The 18,213-nt window shown below is 43.7% G+C and overlaps 1 pseudogene; it reads left to right on the forward strand.

The window, feature by feature from the left end:
* Positions 1 to 17,883: 17,883 nt before the first annotated feature.
* LOC126253768 (5S ribosomal RNA) lies at positions 17,884 to 18,001 on the forward strand (annotated as a pseudogene).
* The last annotated feature ends 212 nt before the right edge of the window (positions 18,002 to 18,213 follow it).

Here is an 18,213-nt window from a genome sequence, read left to right on the forward strand (position 1 = left end):
CCTCTACAGGAACCACACGTTTGTCTGGCCTCTCAGCAGATATCCCTCCGTTGTGGTTGCACCTACGGTACGGCTATCTGTATCACTGAGGCACGCAAGCCTCCCCACCAACGGCAAGGTCCATCGTTCATGGGGGGGGGGGGGGGGGGGCTAAGCACTTGGGGATTACAATTACAAATAACCTGAATTGGAACGATCTCATGGTTAAAGTTGTGAGTAGAGCAAACCAAAGACAGCGATTCATTGGCAGGACACTGAGAAGGTGCAACATGTCTATTAAAGAGATTGCTTACATCACGCTCGTCCTCCCCATCCTGGAGTATGTGCGGTGTGGGATCCGAATCGGGCGGGACTGACGGGTGACATCGAAAAAGTTCAAAGAAGGGCAGCTCGTTTTGTATTATCGCGAAATAGGGAAGATAGTGCCAGAGGCACGATACGTGAATTGGAGTGGCAGTCATTAAAACAAAGGCTTCTTCATTGCGAAAACATTCTGTTGGCACCCACCTACATAGGGAGAAATGATCATCACGATAAAATAACAGAAATCACGGCTTGCACAGAAAAATGTAAGTGCTCGTTCTTTCCGTGTGCCGCTCAAGAGTGGAACGGTAGAGAGACAGCATAAAGGTGGTTCACTGAACCCTCTGCCAGGCACTATATTGTGAATAGCTGAGAAATCACGTAGATGTAGCTGTCTTTGAATAAAAGTATAAATTTTGTTCGTCTCATTGCGTATTTATTTCAATTGCGTTATGTCCTAAACAGTAGCGGTGCTTTCTATGTATGCTCCAGGTTTTATCGAGGTATGTTACTTGGTAGTGACACATAATGCGAAATTACTTTCGTCCTTAAGTTTTCAATGTAAATTATCAATGTATTTCCTAAACGTGGAAAATGTGCAGCGTCAGCTAACGTCTATTTTTCAGATGGGAAAATGGCACATTCTCACGTTCTCTGACATTCCGTCTAGTTTGGGTTTTTGTCCCCCAGGTGAGAGTGTCACACTCTTGGACTTATCACCATAACAAAGAGCCAGAAACAGCCTCCTTGCTCCGGCGCTCCTTCGCTTATCATCAAAGGCTCCTGATGTTCTCCCCTGCTGCTCTCTGTTTGGAGGCTGCTCGGCATATCGAACCACTTCTTCTCTATTGTTCCTACCCCGTTACCCTTTTTAACATCAAGCACTGTTTTCTTTCGTTATTTAATTAAGGGCTCTATACCGATGAGTTACAGACTGATTTAGAGAGAACGACAAGAAGATGATAATCTTATATGTCTATTAGGATGCCTAATTAAATGACTGAAAAAAGTGTGTTTCATACTCATACTTTGCACCGTTTTATGGACTGAACTGTTTCACAAAAATATATATGCCCTATTTTAATCAACGCAGATACTTCCGTGGATACCTGTTTTCATACACACAGAATCATCACTGAATTCTGTTAGGAGATTTTGATCGAAAATCTCTTCATCGTTGTTCTCTTTACCACAGGAGTTGCCCGTAAATCAACATTCTGAACTGCGCGCTGTGCCTGCAATTATGTTAACATGACTTACAGACTTTGTGAGTATTGTGGCAAGTGGGTTGTCAGTATAGGAAGACCCCCACCGAACTGCCACACGTCACAGTGATGTCATTTGCACTGTCGAACACTATTGGGAGACTCGAAATATGGCCTCACAGTGGTCACCAGCGGTCAACGACACCATCTGATGACTGGTACCTATAAATTATGGTACGTAAGTACCCGGAAGAGAGTGGAAAAGAACCGCGGGCTGCCTTTTTGGCGGCAAATGAGAGGGCTGTGCCGTTCCAGACAGAGCCAGCCGTCTCCAAGTGATCAATTTGGCCTCTAGCCGTCCATTACAGACAACAGTACAACCGTGGAGCGCGAAGAAGTTGAGCAAATGAACCCTTGAAATGACACCTGGATCAATGGTGTCGGGTTCTCTTCGTCGACGTTTGAGAATTTGTCTGACTCCTGATGGCTATCGAAGAAGACTGCAGAAGCACCCAACGTACGATTGCTCATCTCAGGCACGCTAACCTGCCGGTTCATCAGAGAGGTCGATCAGCCTTCTTACTGGGCGGTATTATGTACGAATAAGGACGCGTCGCATCACTGTAGAGGATAATTTTAGGACTGTAGAGTACCGCAACAGCAGCCTCCAAAGTATTGTTCAACCGTATAATTAAGTCTTAACTGAAACATCTCCTGAATGTTTGTAACTAAAACATGTGGCTATAATCGCTCTTTCCGTTTGGTAAGTAGTTAATATAGGTTGTAGTGAATATAAAAGGAAAAAGGAAGAAATGGCGATTATAATGATGAGATGAAAGACGAAAATCAGCGAAGCCTATGTTGTTGGCCAATCTTTAACACAATGATACGTGTCCGTGGGAAGATAGTTAAACAGTTTTATACATGAGAACTAACTAAGTCAACGCTCATAAATCGCCATCGGACTTCGTTATGACGCAACTGAACTAAGATAGGTTCGTTTTCTGAAGTGTGCTGTGTGTATTTAAGGCTACAATAATGGCGGCCGATACATTCCATCATCATATTCGGAAGACGAACAAAGAATATTTTCTGAAAAATATTAAAAGGAGTAAGTTAAATAAAACAAATGAGTAAAGTAAATGGTCAGAATGACATAATTTAACTCAGTCAAACGAACGTCATAAGGCACCATCTTTTATTCCATCCGTTCACTGAGATGACTGCGAAATAAGGGTGTGAAAGACACTAGCATTTGTCCGAAAACAAATTTAGTGTGAAAACAAGTCATAGCACGTAGCATAGACCATGGATAACACAGATTACGCATGACGTCATTTTACTGAAACCATCATCTAAGTCACTTGACTCGGTGTAAGAAGGCGATTATGTTATTACGCATTTATAGTGAATAATTTATGACACTTTTGTTACAGATCAAATGTTATGCTTTATACTAGAAGCAGAAGTAATGATCTTCATATATGCTCAGATAAGTCTAGTTTTGTATCTTGCAGATTAGGTGAACTGACGAAATATCAGTTGCGAAAGTGAACTACTTTAAAATACTTGCAGAGACGTAAGTTGAGAGAAAAAAAAAATAGTGTAGATCCTTAGATGTAAAACTCGATGAAGCTCTAACATTTTAAATGACAGAAAGTTAATATCTAACTCACTACAGGAATTCTCTACAATATTTTGTAATACCTACATTATGTCCATTATTTTGATATATGTACCGGATTAAGCAAATGTCATGAAATGTAAAGTCTTACTATGGGAAAAACGGATTTCTTTGCTTATAAAAGCATAATAAAACATTTCATACAGATTGTTGAGGAATCGTCGCTGTCTGCCAAGCATAGAGTTCGTCTTCTGCTCCTGTGGAGGCGGTGAATTAAGACCGTTAATGCAACAAAAACAGACACTCATTGAATAACTACAGTTCTACCGTTTGTAAAAAGAACTGTCAGTACTTTTCAAAAGGCCACGTGTGGTAACGATAACCATCGCATTAATATTAGCAATCTCGGAAAAATTAGGATAACTGTACTAGTGCATGACGTTTAACAACACTACGACTAGTCATTTTATTCCATCGCATATACATTAGGAATCTCGGAAAAATTAGGTTAACAGCAATAGGACAAGCCATTTTATTCTTAAAATATATGTTTCATTTCAGATATAAATGAGAAAAACTCTCAGCTCTACTTCGCATAGCGCGTAATGGCAGAGATTCGGCTTGCTGCTACGAGTTTAGCTTGCTGCCCCGAGTCACGTGACTTAGATGTTGGTTTCAAAGGTCAACATGGTACAGATTGGTGCCCGAGCGGTCTACGTTATCTGTGGTCTACGGCACATATATACCAGATTATCTCTGATTGTGAGATGGGGAATTCATGGTGATGATGATAATAATTGTGGTATTATACGGCCTGAGACACCTCGTAATGTTTTTATCACACAACTCCACATTAGTTGACAAAAATTAAGTCAAAATTACAGGTTAATAGTATAGGTTATACTATCCAGCCCCTATAAAGACTTTGTTGTTTACATTATTTGAAATGGAGTCGAAATATCATGCATATTTATAGTCATTAATTATCAACCTTGAAATGATTGTTACCATCGCTACAGAAGTCACGATATTGGTGAATGTAAATGGAAGACTCCAAAAAATTTCAACAAACCTAATGATCAAATGAATTGAAAGTATTAAATGACATCACTTTTGCACAGTCGACGGATATTTTTCTGCTACATTCCATCTGGTGAGTAAGATGTATGAAACAGGCGAAATACCCTCAGACTTCAAAAAGAATATAATAATTCCAATCCCAAAGAAAGCAGGTGTTGACAGATGTGAGAATTACCGAACAATCAGTTTAATAAGCCACAGCTGCAAAATACTAACACGAATTCTTTACAGACGAATGGGAAAACTAGTAGAAGCCGACCTCGGGGAAGATCAGTTTGGATTCCATAGAAATACTGGAACACGTGAGGCAATACTGACCTTACGACTTATCTTAGAAGAAAGATTAAGGAAAGGCAAACCTACGTTTCTAGCATTTGTAGATTTAGAGAAAGCTTTTGACAATGTTGACTGGAATACTCTCTTTCAAATTCTTAAGGTGGCAGGGGTAAAATAGAGGGAGCGAAAGGCTATTTACAATTTGTACAGAAACCAGATGGCAGTTATAAGAGTCGAGGGACATGAAAGGGAGGCAGTGGTTGGGAAGGGAGTAAGACAGGGTTGTAGCCTCTCCCCGATGTTATTCAATCTGTATATTGAGCAAGCAGTAAAGGAAACAAAAGAAAAATTCGGAATAGGTATTAAAATCCAGGGAGAAGAAATAAAAACCTTGAGGTTCGCCGATGACATTGTAATTCTGTCAGAGACAGCAAAGGACTTGGAAGAGCAGTTGAACGGAATGGATGGTGTCTTGAAGGGAGGATATAAGATGAACATCAAGGAAAACAAAACGAGGATAATGGAATGTAGTCGAATTAAGTCGGGTGATGTTGAGGGTATTAGATTAGGAAATGAGACACTTAAAGTAGTAAAGGAGTTTTGTTATTTGGGGAGCAAAATAACTGATGATGGTAGAAGTAGAGAGGATATAAAATGTAGACTGGCAATGGCAAGGAAAGCGTTTCTGAGGAAGAGAAATTTGTTAACATCGAATATACATAGATTTAAGTGTCAGGAAGTCATTTCTGAAAGTATTTGTATGGAGTGTAGCCATGCATGGAAGTGAAACATGGACGGTAAATAGTTTGGACAAGAAGAGAATAGAAGCTTTCGAAATGTGGTGCTACAGAAGAATGCTGAAGATTAGATGGGTAGATCACATAACTAATGAGGAGGTACTGAATAGGATTGGGGAGAAGAGGAGTTTGTGGCACAACTTGACCAGTAGAAGGGATCGGTTGTTAGGACATGTTCTGAGGCATCAAGGGATCACAAATTTAGTATTGGAGGGCAGCGTGGAGGGTAAAAATCGTAGGGGGAGACCAAGAGATGAATACACTAAGCAGATTCAGAAGGATGTAGGTTGCAGTAGGTACTGGGAGATGAAGAAGCTTGCACAGGATAGAGTAGCATGGAGAGCTGTATCAAACCAGTCTCAGGACTGAAGACCACAACAACAACAACACATTCCAGGTAACTTGGTTGACCACATTTGATGCACTGATATGCCGGTTTCCTTTTCTTGGATGCAGGACACTACGTACACGTATTCCTCTTTCCTGTTCTATCACTTGGTATGCTTTTGCTTGACTCCTGAGTGTCTCCCAGAACGTTGTGGATCATGTCCTTGATAACTATTATTAAATTTCAATTTTTCAGGCGTTTCGTTATATTTGGCTGTGTCACTTACATGGTTAAACTCTTGCACAGATTCGGATTAAAGCCATTTCCACAACAGATGTTTACTGGTATATACAAGCCTGCCATTTGCCAGCATCCTGTACCTTCTTTGACGAATAATTGGGGCATTTCATGTCGAGTAAATCTACACCAGATTCCGTTAAATTGTAGCAACAAATAATTTACGGCTTATTTTTTTGTGTTATCGCTTTCAGTTGAATTATACCTTTGCCCCAAAATTAGTCTTTTGACTGTTAGTTCAGGCATTACTTTTTTCAAATGTTGCGTCGAGGCTCAGAACGTTTCCACTTGAGAATATTTTTGCCATTAACGTACCATGTTCGCTAGGAGGAATCATTTGTGATACCGATCGCTCCAGGCTCTTCTTCCAATAAAGTATTTGCTTTTCCAGTGTCACTCTCTGCTTAGTGGTGACAATCAGCTACCACAAAATGCGAATGAGCTACAGAATCATCAAAAATGTCGTCTCTTATTTTCCTCTGTGGATCAGTTGGAACATCTTACTCCTTTTCGAAAGTCGCTCCTTATTATTGCTGAAAAGTAACATAAATTCACGCAATAATGAAATGCTGTAAAATAATAAAATCCGAAAAGTAATTGAAAGCAAAATATGTATTAATTAGAAACAAGCTGTCTATTGGACTAACGTGATCTGAAACAAGAGATCAGACAGCTACTTAGTTTTCCCACTCACCTCTAAACGATATACTTTATTGCTAGAATCATATTGATTGTTGAACATTGCTTTACGCGCGGCAAGCATTAAGACGAATATACTGAGAAAGGGAGACCACGGCGTTTGTAGTGTTATCACACTGAATCTTTGAAATGAATGCTGAGTTTCAGAGAGCGATGTTTACGGCGAAGGGTTAACGCGAAGGGACTGTCTCTCAAAACGATCGCGCACACGGTTCTTATCTCGTAAACACCTTCCCACGGAGAAAGGAATCAATCGAATGGAATGGTCTGCAGTGTCTGGGGACACGAACCAATTAAGAATACCTGGGATTAGCTGAGACATGCAGTGCCTCGCCACAGGATCCCTCCTCATATACGGGATAACATCAGAAGCGCTGCCGACCAAGACTAGAACAGAAGTGGGAAGCACAGGTCTCGATTATCTGATGTAAGGCATTCCGAGAGGAATCCAGCCATGTTATAATGAACAACGTGAGGCAACATGGTATTGTATGTTGGTCAGAAGCAGATTTTGGTTTCACAGATGTGCTAAGACGTGCATTTTCGAATAGAATGCCTTATTTATGGTTGTTATTTTGTTTTCATTGAAAAGTAAATTTTTAGTTTCATGAGGCTTATTCTTTCATTCTCAGCTCCCTGCCCACACATGTTCGCTGATACGTAGGTAGTGCTAATCCCTTATTTGTTCAGTTTTGAGCACGATGTAGAATAGCGCTCCAGTGAGAAAGATAACTAATACATTTCATTACTGTTAGTCCTAGAAAAACATTGGAGTACCAGCACGAGAGTATGAGACAAATGGAAGACAGACCGAATCCTCTTCGTAGTTCTAACTTTACCAACAAGTCATCGTTAACTGTTGCAAGGTTATGGATTGGTTAAACAGCACAGTTAAACCATAATTAGGAGACGAATTAGTATAGGTTCAAATGGTTCTGAGCACTATGGGACTTAACATCTGAGGTCATCAGTCCCCTAGAACTTAGAACTACTTAAACCTAACTAACCTAAGGACATCACACACATCCATGCCCGAGGCAGGATTCAAACCTGCGACCGTAGCGGTCGCGCGGTTCCAGACTGAAGCGCCTAGAACCGCTCGGCCACACCGGCCGGATAATTAGTATAGGACAAATTTAACTGATGTTTACGTATTTTATATTCTAATCGACGAAGCTTAAATAATATTGTTATTCTCACCAATCTGCATCTTCTAGTTTTAGATATCTTTAAATTATGTTCCGTATTTCGTTAGAGAAATAGAAGAATGAAACATAGAAATCGGGACGCATTTGAGAAAATGTCATTGGCGTAAGAACAAAGGAATATTTCATTCATATAGCTTGTGAAACCAAAACATGCCCTTCGCACTGCTTTATTGGGATAAAGCGTTTCAAAAAATATGGCTATCCTATTTTAACCACCTGAGATTTTTTCTGGGAAACTGATTTCGCGCATACAGAATGATTACTGAATATGTCCAGCTCACGAAAAAGTAAGATAGTCAGTTCTTCTGAGGAAGATAATAAAATCTTATGAAGGGGAGGGTCAAAAAAATGGAATCACCAAAACACAACACACAGCCATGTCTAATGCGGTATACGAAAACCGTTGGCTTTCAAAACAGCTTCTTGTCTTCTTGAAATAGGTAAATACTGGTTCTGTACGCTTTTCGATGGAGTCTTATACGATTCTTCGTGCGAAATAGTGAAAGCTTCTGGTAGCCATGACTGAGGTGAATAGCGGTCGTGCTCCCTTTTCCCCAAAGTAGATCTCAAAGGCTCAATACTATTGAGAAAGTGACTGTGGTGGACAGGGGAAATGTGACTATTCGTCCTCGTGCTGACAAAACCAGTCCCGGACGACGCGAGTTGTGTCAACAAGGGGTCTGACTTCTTGGAACAGAGAGTCATCATGGGGAAATAAGCAGTGTACTATCACTATGGGATGGACTTGAGCAGCCAAAATGTTCACACAATCCTAGGTCGTGATGCGATCTTTCAGAGTAACAATGGGACCCACGGAGTATCAGGATATGGCTGCCCAAATCATTACCGAACCCACGTCATATTTCACACTTGGGACGTAAACTCGGCCTGAAGGTGAAAAATGTATTAAACGATACTGGCCTGGTGGGCTAGGATTTTCATTTCACTCTCTGAATGGGCTTGTGCATGGGCTCTAACTATGTAAGGCTTTGGAGGTCGAGGAGACTGTTCGTTTGGATGAGCATCTTTAACATGGCGAGTATATCCATAGTACCCATAAAGAGCGGCTAGTTTCTATTGTCTGCTTCCAAAGTGTACGGTGACAACCTTCCTGATACGGCAATTGTCAGAAGTGTCTGCGGATTTCTGCAGTAATAAATATTCAGCGGAAGAAAGCCGCTGCCAATGGTGATACTTGCGGGTATATCCGAGGATAGGCGAGTTAATAATTGCTTTGTTGTTTAAATGGTAAATGATAGTGTCAGTATTATGATTTTTGTTTGTTTGGATTACATATCATAACTAGTAACAATTATTAATGTTTTAAGCCCTTGTTATCCTTCATTTGGGACGAGTGGCGCTATAGTTTCTGGAATGCACAGTGTCCTGAGATTTTATATGCATTGTTGATGTCTGCAAGAGCTAAAGATGAGGAAATTCCCCTTTGTATGGTTTTCCTCACAATTACGCGTATATCATGTACCCGTCGTAACAGCAGCTGCCTTACGTCTGCGTGATTCCAGTTTCATTTACATTAAGCTTAGTCACTCGTTCAACTACCGAAAACTGCCACTAAGAATATTATGAACGACCCGACTGCTCTACAGCCTACAGAAAAGTTAAAAAACATAATGAGAATAGAAACAAACAAGAAAAACAGGCTATAAAACGGTGACATTGTAAAAAACTGTAAAATGGCGGTAAGTTGTGGAATGTAAAACATAAAAACACTGCGGTGACGATGCGGATGAAGACACACAAGAAGTAAAGAAGTAGACAGGTACAATTAAAAAACACGGCGACAGTGTGGTTTCTGTTCGCACGAGATAAAAAACACAATTAGCGACAGTATGGCGGCTGTTCGCAACACTGACAGGAGACGCACAACACTAAACGCTCACTTATAACAGCACGATACAGGTGACCCGGATCTATAAGGGGGAGGTATCAGTCGTTGTTTCACATACTACATAGATATTGTATAGTGCAAACGTGGTGATGCGAAACTCTCAGCACTCTCTGATACAGCCGGAATTTGACAATTCCTGTTAAAGACTTACAGGGGTTGTGGAGGGGACTTCATAAAGACAGTTATGTTAAGGTAGTCATGTCCGGAAACGTACCGTCTAGATGTAAGATAAGTTTGCAGATGGGATTACTTTCAAACCTCCCGTTTCAGTTTGCGCACACAGCGTAGCCGCTCCAAGTGCTTCACTACTGTTCATTACACAAGGTGTATCTGCGACACATGCTTTTATACACTCGGTCCACAAACCATGGTGGACGTCCGTAGAGCACCACAGTCAACCCTCGTAGTTGTGAATGTACTACTATCTCGCAGTCGTTGTTGAAGTCCGGCGGAAATGGTGCTTACATGATCGACTGAGGCGATTCGCCAAACGTTTTCGATACTTGCGTTGTGCGGCTTTACTATTAAGGGTCCCGAAGCGAGAGATTTAAAGGTGGTCCGGTCTTCAAACTCATTTTAAATGCAAAAGGCACATTTCCAGATACGAGTTCTTTATCAAAACTGTATCTCCAAATTCCCCGCCGTAAACCTTAGAAGCATGTAAGGAACTGTAAAACAACCTATATATATATATATATATATATATATATATATATATATATATATATATATATATACAAGTAAGATTTAGTATTATGGTGAATTAACGCAGATCTGCTAAATGAAATACGGTATAAATATTTGATAGTAGTATCCAACATGTGACGATAATCTGTGACGATTTCATTTGACTTTCCAATTTTTCGGAAGTGTTCAGCAGAACAAGTCACAAAAATAGTTTCAGTTATTACCACAGAAAACTGTGGCTTATGGAGCGTATCAATGATGTGACAGTCTATGTTTTGTTAAAATGTGGCCATGACAGGGTTCTACATTATTAGAGAATGGAAAGAAAATTACGAGATCACAACCATGCAAACGAAAATTTGGGCCAAGAGCAGACATACCGTCAGAGTTCCGACGTGCCGAACAGGTTAAAGCGCGAGGAGCGTTCAATAAGTGATGCAACATATTTTTTCCTGAAAGCATGTGGGTTTTATTCATGATTCCAATACACGATATTATTCCCAACTCTTTTGGCTACAAAAGATTATGTTTTTAACATAATCTGCTTTCAATGCGACCGACTTCCGGAACCTTACAGGAAGGGCCCTATGACCGCATCGTACCACTCTATTGGTCGACGTCGGAGTCCACGTGTTGCTACATCACCAACCTTCCAATCATCCACGCACTGCTCGCCGCAAAATGCATCCTTCATTGGGCCGAGCAGATGGAAATCAAAAGGTTCGAAGTATTGTAAGCTGAATGAAATATTGTCAGCTCGTCTCGGGTGCGCAGACTTGTGAAAGGCCCTGCGCTGTCATTGGGAATCGTAAGTTCGTTTGCATTGTTGTGGCGACGAAAACGCTGAAGTCGTTTCCTCTGTTTCCTGAGGCTGTGCGCGGCCGGCCGGCAAGTTGGGCGAACTTGTTGCTTTCATGGCAAACGCCTCGCGCAACGACTCGTCGTGCTCTTGTTTGCTATCTGATCTTTGTAGACATTCTGCAAGGGCCTATGAATATCTGCGATGCTCTAGTTTTCCGCGAAAAGAAACGCAATGACAGTTCTCTGCTTGGAACGCATCCTCGATACAGAAGCCATTTTGAAGTCTACATATGGCGCCGTTATCTATCGGAACTTCATACTTTAGGAGTTGAAACGGGAATATTCCACGATGTCCTACAACAAAATACATATATTTTCAACCGAAATTGAATGGGAAATAAATTTTTGAATTATTTACTGAACGCTCCTCGCAGTTCACAAGATTTTAGTATCCGCAAAGGTAAATCTGGATGCCGATAAGACTTTGAGATGCACATGAGGGACTTGCGGGTGGTGAAAGCATTTCTGTTATCCGCGCAGACCTACAGCAGCGCTTCATTTCCGCAGCAAGCCCATTCACTATTGTCACACTGGCTTGTTTTTGTATGTGCAATGACCATAAATTACCATATACTTGTAAAGCCCGTTGTATGTCGAAGAATATACACTCCTGGAAATTGAAATAAGAACACCGTGAATTCATTGTCCCAGGAAGGGGAAACTTTATTGACACATTCCTGGGGTCAGATACATCACATGATCACACTGACAGAACCACAAGCACATTGACACAGGCAACAGAGCATGCACAATGTCGGCACTAGTACAGTGTATATCCACCTTTCGCAGCAATGCAGGCTGCTATTCTCCCATGGAGACGATCGTAGAGATGCTGGATGCTTGCCATGCCATTTCCACCTGGCGCCTCAGTTGGACCAGCGTTCGTGCTGGACGTGCAGACCGCGTGAGACGACGCTTCATCCAGTCCCAAACATGCTCAATGGGGGACAGATCCGGAGATCTTGCTGGCCAGGGTAGTTGACTTACACCTTCTAGAGCACGTTGGGTGGCACGGGATACATGCGGACGTGCATTGTCGTGTTGGAACAGCAAGTTCCCTTGCGAGTCTAGGAATGGTAGAACGATGGGTTCGATGACGGTTTGGATGTACCGTGCACTATTCAGTGTCCCCTCGACGATCACCAGTGGTGTACGGCCAGTGTAGGAGATCGCTCCCCACACCATGATGCCGGGTGTTGGCCCTGTGTGCCTCGGTCGTATGCAGTCCTGATTGTGGCGCTCACCTGCACGGCGCCAAACACGCATACGACCATCATTGGCACCAAGGCAGAAGCGACTCTCATCGCTGAAGACGACACGCCTCCATTCGTCCCTCCATTCACGCCTGTCGCGACACCACTGGAGGCGGGCTGCACGATGTTGGGGCGTGAGCGGACGACGGCCTAACGGTGTGCGGGATCGTAGCCCAGCTTCATGGAGACGGTTGCGAATGGTCCTCGCCGATACCCCAGGAGCAACAGTGTCCCTAATTTGCTGGGAAGTGGCGGTGCGGTCCCCTACGGCACTGCGTAGGATCCTACGGTCTTGGCGTGCATCCGTGCGTCGCTGCGGTCCGGTCCCAGGTCGACGGGCACGTGCACCTTCCGCCGACCACTGGCGACAACATCGATGTACTGTGGAGACCTCACGCCCCACGTGTTGAGCAATTCGGCGGTACGTCCACCCGGCCTCCCGCATGCCCACTATACGCCCTCGCTCAAAGTCCGTCAACTGCACATACGGTTCACGTCCACGCTGTCGCGGCATGCTACCAGTGTTAAAGACTGCGATGGAGCTCAGTATGACACGGCAAACTGGCTGACACTGACGGCGGCGGTGCACAAATGTTGCGCAGCTAGCGCCATTTGACGGCCAACACCGCGGTTCCTGGTGTGTCCGCTGTGCCGTGCGTGTGATCATTGCTTGTACAGCCCTCTCGCAGTGTCCGGAGCAAGTATGGTGGGTCTGACACACCGGTGTCAATGTGTTCTTTTTTCCGTTTCCAGGAGTGTAGATTCCATAATCTCGCGATGTCGATGGAACGCCTAACAACGACCATCAGCATGATTACCCGGAACGTACTAGTCTTTTTGTTCTTAGATTTCCTTTTTGTAATGTCCGTTTTGTTGTGTGGCGATTCTAAAACGAAGAGCTGGACCGCAGCATTCCCGCATCTGCGCGGTTACCGCCTGGACGTCGGGCGGGGCGCGCGCACCCGCATGCGGGCTCTGCCCAGCAGGTGATCTCGGGCCGCACCTGTTGCTGCCTGCCTAGACGTCTTCTCGTCAGCAGTAAATTAGGCGCACAGCATCAGTAGAAATGTGACACTGTGCGCCTGTGCCACTGAAGCTTTGTTTGTGGCTTGAAAAAGATTGTTCGTCAGCAATACACTCCAAATGATACGCGATGTTACACAAAGAGCCAAAGACACTGGCACACGTGCCTAATATCGTGTAGGGCCCCTGCGAGCACGCAAAAGTGTCGCAACACGACCTGGCATAGAGTCGACTAATGTCTGAACTAGTGCTGGAGGGAAATTGCACCAAGAATGCTGCAGGGCTGTCCATAGCGACGGGGTGGAAATGTCTTCGGAACAGCATGTTGCAAAGCATCCCAGATACGCTCAGTAATGTTCGTGTCTGGGCAGTTTGGTGGCCAGCGGAAGTGTTTAAACGTATAAGAGTATTCCTGGAGCCACTCTGGACGTGTGTGGTGTCGCATTGTCCAGCTGGAATTGCCTAAGTCCATCGGAATGCACAATGCGCAGGAATGAATGCAGGTGATCGGACAGGATGTTTACGTACGTGTCACCTGTCAGAGTCGCATCTAGACGTATCAGTGGTCCCATATAACTACATCCGCACGCTCCACACCATTACAGAGTCTCCAGCAGCTGCAATAGTTCCCTACTAACACGCAGGTTTCATGGATGCATGAGGTTGTCTCCATACCCGTACACGTCCATTCGCTCGATACAATCTCAAACGAGACTCGTCCAACCAGGCAATATGTTTTCACTCATCAACAGTCCACTGTCGGTGCTGACGGGCCCAGACGAGGCGTAACTCTTTTTGTCGTGCAGTCATCAAGGGTGCACGAGTGGGCCTTCAGCCCCGAAAGTCCAAATCAGTGATGTTTCGTTCAATGGTTCACACGCTGACACTTGTTGATGGCCCAGCATTGAAATGTGCAGCAATATGTGGAAGGGTTGCACTTCTGTCACGCTGAACGATTCTCTTCAGTCGTCGTTGGTCCCGTTCTTACAGGATCCTTTTCCGACCACAGCGATGTCGAAGATTTGATGTTTTACCGGATTCCTGATATTGACGGTAGACTCGTGAAATGGTCGTACGGGAAAATCCCAACTTCATCGCTACCTTGAAGATGCTGTGTCCCATCGTTCGTGCACCGACTATAATAAGACGTTCAATCTCACTTAAATTTTGATAAGCTGCCAGTTCAGCAGCAGTAACTGATATGACAACTGCGCCAGACACTTGTCGTTTTATATAGGCGTTGCCGACCGCAGTGCCTATACCAGTTTCTTTGGCACTTCATTGTAGTTTGCCCATGTTGTCGGCGGTTGTAAATGAGGAAGAGAAGGGTGGTTTAGAGCAATACCCATTAAAAGGATTTTGAAGAGTACGGGTAAGTTAAGTCAGGGCGAGTAGACGTGGAAGCATACTAGTGTGGTCTTGGCATACCGTGTGCTTATACATAATGGCTGCTCGATCCAGTGTAGACGGAAAACTATTTACCGTATGAGTACCCAACTTATAGGAATGATGTTCTGGCTGTGCGCTGCAGGATTTGCGTTGTTAGTAATGTTAGTGTCATGACTTGGCGTTAGGCGCCAGAACTATGATTCAAATGGCTCTGAGCACTATGGGACTTAAGTTCTGACGTCATCAGTCCCCTAGAACTTAGAACTACTTAAACCTAAGTAACCTAAGGACATCACACACATCCATGCCCGAGGCAGGGTTCGAACCTGCGACCGTAGCGGTCGCTCGGTTCCAGACTGAAGCGCCTAGAACCGCTAGGCCACTCCAGCAGGCCCGCCGCAACTGATACAGCAGCTTAGGAGGAACTCGAATCCCAAGGTCCAAGGACATGTGTTGTGGACACCACAGGTCACTGTAATCTGCTTCACCACTATGTTATCCCTTTTCTAGGGGAGAGAGGTGCCTTGCTTTTGGTGCATGATGGAGCTCCACTTCACACTGCTCGTGTGCTTATTCGGTTGCTCCGTTAGCACGTTTGGAGAAAAACGAATCATTGGTCGATCGTTAAAATTCAGTGCCCGCCAAGATTATCAGATTTGAATCCATGTGATATCTGCCTGTGAGGTACTCGAAGGGCAGAGCTTATCAACGGGACACTAACACACTTTGACGAGCATAACGAGGAATGTAGTCAACGTTCCACCTGAGATGTCTCGGGCAGCAATAGTGCAATCTGTTGTAAGGTTCCAGGCTGTCGTGGACGCAGATGTGCTTTACCTTGAGCAACGTTTGTATCCTGGAACGTAAATACGATACGCGTTAACAAATATTACCCTCTCATGTGGAAATTAAAATGATTCCCTTTCAATGGTTTATTCTTTATTTCTCTCCCGCATTTCTTTATAAATGTTTCCACAAAGTCCCATTGTCCTTCGATTACTCATGATCATGTGGGTCTTCTGAAGTAGCAAAAGGTGAATATTAAGTCTCCGGACTTCAGTTGTACGGCCTCCGTGACTTCTACGGTCCCGTAGAAGCTCATTAGTGAACTTCCTCAGAAGAAAGAGGACTATATTTTAAACTAACAAAAGAAAATGTAAGTACCATATTTATTTAATTTAAATAAATATTACTCTTACAAGCACTAACAGAAAATAATCCAACACGTTTTCCGTGTAGAACGCTAGTTTCCCACTTAAGAAGATCTTCGTTTTGAGGTTTGGTTTCATCAGTTCATGATATACCTTGCTTTCTAATTCTGACTTTTTTTTCTTATCTTACATACTGCATAATACAGAGGACATGCCCAGTCCACCAACAGCCGATGTTAAATATAAGGACGACACGCTTACATTATACAAGGTGTTTATGAAATTAGTTACACAATCTTTAATTGTGACGAAGGTAAATAAGTTACAGAAATGTTTGATGCAGCACTAATGTTGCTGTATTTTGAACGATCGACGAACGATTCGTTTTATTTACAAATGTTCAGTGTTGCTGCCTTTTTTAACACAACCCAATGTCCGACCTGAAATCAATTGTCTGCCAAATCCTATGAAGCAAGTCTTGATTCATTGTGTCAACTGCTTGTGTTATTTCATTGTCGCAGCCTGTCCGCGTTTCCCGGAAGTGGGGAAACAAACACTCAGTCTTTAATTTAACCCCATACACAGAAGGGCATTAGGGTAACTTAGGTGACCGTGGTGGCCGCGTTGTGAATGGTGTATGTGTGCAGAATAGTATAGCGACCCATGTCCGCATCCCTTTGCGTACTGGTCTAGGAGTTGTTGAACAGCATCACGCACCGGCAAGAGGGTAGGCGCACAACATGTCATCGGAGCCGTATAATAGCAGGTGTGCAGGGCAACTGTTTCAATGTATTGTGACATCAAGGTGAAAGAGACGTCAGGTTGAAGTTTTATGACCTTTCTTTGCAAACGCTGTAATCGACATAGCATGGATATTCCAGACTGGACGACCCTATGGGGTTTTCCGTCTCTCACTGGGACATGCAGTAAATCTCTTGTTCTCTTCCGCTGTTCCATCCACTGGCTCTTCTACGCACCATCCAGAATTTTCTAAATCGTTCAAATCTGAGGGAGAAGCAGAGACATGTTGTAGGTCTTGAAGCGCTGGACTGTGAGCTGTGTGTAAGGATTTGTACCTTACATTTCGTGTACGGTCAATCTCCACCACTTTACGTTCATATCATATCTCATGGAACAGGAACGCTGAAGCATTACGTGTGAGGTTCGACGCCAGTGTAGCAGTACCATTCATTTTCGTAAATGATCCATCAAGATATACGAAACTCTTACATACAAGGGTTAAGGTGTCTTGGCGTTGGATGACAATCCTATTTTCATCATTCTTGGTAAATGTGGTTGAGGCATAAGACTCCTGACGTATAGTACACTCATCACATTCTACCAGATTAATTATATCGAATGACATCATTGTGATGTTTCAAACCTACTGGTTTAAGAACCTTGTAGTTCCTATTATCACTTTGGTGTTCTGTTGTTAAGTGCTGCACTGTGAGCTGTGTGTGGGGTTTGTACCTTACACTCATCCTGTCTTTGTTGGAAATTTGTAGACAGGAATCTGAAGGCTGCTTCGAATCCTGACTGGTTGTGGGTCATTTCCGCTTCTGGTCCCCAAACGATTTCAGAAAGTTGAAGATCATTGTCGTCACTTCCGTCTTTGACAGGTCTCTGAACATTCAAGGTGACCATCATTCCGACTTTAGATGTAGTCGTACAGTGATTTCATCACCATGAAAGTCGACAAGTTGATTATCCTTTTCCATAACACGCAGCTCCAGCTAGTCCAATTTCTGAACTGTTACTGGGAGATGTATAGCGTTGGTAGCGGTGTCAGTGACAACGGCCTTGCCGCAGTGGTAACAACGGTTCCCGTCAGATCACCGAAGTTAGGCGCTGTCGGGCTGGGCTAGCACTTGGATGGGTGACCATCCGGTTTGCCGAGCGCTGTTGGCAAGTGGGGAGAAATCAGCCCTTGTGAGGCAAACTGAGGAGCTACTTGATTGAGAAGTAGCGGCTCCGATCTCGGAAGCTGACTTACGGCTGGGAGAGCGGTGTGCTGACCACACGCCCCTCCATATCCGCATCCAGTGACGCCTATGGGCTGAGGACGACACGGCCGCCGGTCGCTACCGTTGGACCTTCATGGCCTGTTCCGGAGCAGTTAA

The sequence above is a fragment of the Schistocerca nitens genome, chromosome 4, assembly GCF_023898315.1.
Source record: "Schistocerca nitens isolate TAMUIC-IGC-003100 chromosome 4, iqSchNite1.1, whole genome shotgun sequence".
Classification (NCBI taxonomy): Eukaryota; Metazoa; Arthropoda; class Insecta; order Orthoptera; family Acrididae; genus Schistocerca; species Schistocerca nitens.